Below are 1,246 nucleotides of genomic sequence, written 5' to 3' on the forward strand. Positions count from 1 at the left end.
AATCTTCACTGCATCCTCACAGCCGTGCATAGCTTGGGTGAGAAAAAGGCAGATACATAAATGCAAGTCTGGGAAATTTTGGGGGAAAAAATAATTTGCTTCTATACCAGCAGTGTGGAGGGGCGTTCTGCCAGTCTTGCTCTTTGTCTTCCAGACCTCGGGTCTGGCCAGTAGGAGGTGGTGTATGATGGCTGGATCTCCTTCTCTGCATGCAATGTGGAATGAGTTCCATCCATCCTTGTTCTGCAGCACTGGGTCAGCACCGTGATTCAGCAGCTCCAAAATGACATCGAGGTTTCGACGGGTACAGGCCATCATAAGAGGGGTCCTAAAGAGGATAGAAGTCATTTTTGTTCAAATGCAGCAAAGCTGCTCGAGAACAAATGGCAGTTTTGGTACTAAAAATAAAACAATTAAAAATAATTTTCGTTAACTGAAGTAAAGCTAAAATAAAGTAAAAAAATTAATATAATTCATATTGCATTTCCGTGTTGTTTAATATCAGGTTAATAACGCACCAAGAATCCTTTTGTGTTTTATTATTTTAGTGTGATATTTTTGATAGCTCGCTTGTAATGAGGCTTTCATATTTCGACAGTGCCAACTACACAGCTTGCGTTCTGTGTCTAGGTAATAAAGGTTCTCTAATTGTTAATGAAATCTGTATTTAATTAATATTAAAAATCATAAAATTGTTAGCATGCATAATTTCTGAACGGAAATCAGAAATACTGGCTTGGCAACTAAATAAAATAAGTTTGAAGAAGTACTAAAATACAAAAACTAAAGCTGAAATAAAAACAATTAATTAAAGCTAAATATAAATATTTTAATAAAAATAATGAAAATCACAAAAGTACAACAAAAGTACTAAAACTAAAATGAAAAATTTAAATATAAAAATAAAAATAAAAGCTAATTCAAAATATTAATAAATATTATAAGTGTATATATAAAATACTAAAATAACAGAGCTACATGAAAATGATTAATGCCCATATTATAATTTTACAATTTATACTTCAACTACAATTTTCACTTGTTTAATTTGTACCAATAAAAGTTAAGTGGGAGAACTTGCACAATTGGTGGCTGACTAAATACTTTTTTGCCCCACTGTAGATATACAGACAGACACAGATAGACAGATAGATAGACAGATAGATAGATAGATATATAGATAGACAGACATACACAGATGGATAGATAGATAGACAGATATATAGATAGATAGATAGACAGACAG

Source organism: Sinocyclocheilus grahami, unplaced genomic scaffold, assembly GCF_001515645.1.
Source record: "Sinocyclocheilus grahami isolate Dianchi unplaced genomic scaffold, SAMN03320097.WGS_v1.1 scaffold740.1, whole genome shotgun sequence".
NCBI classification, from domain to species: domain Eukaryota; kingdom Metazoa; phylum Chordata; class Actinopteri; order Cypriniformes; family Cyprinidae; genus Sinocyclocheilus; species Sinocyclocheilus grahami.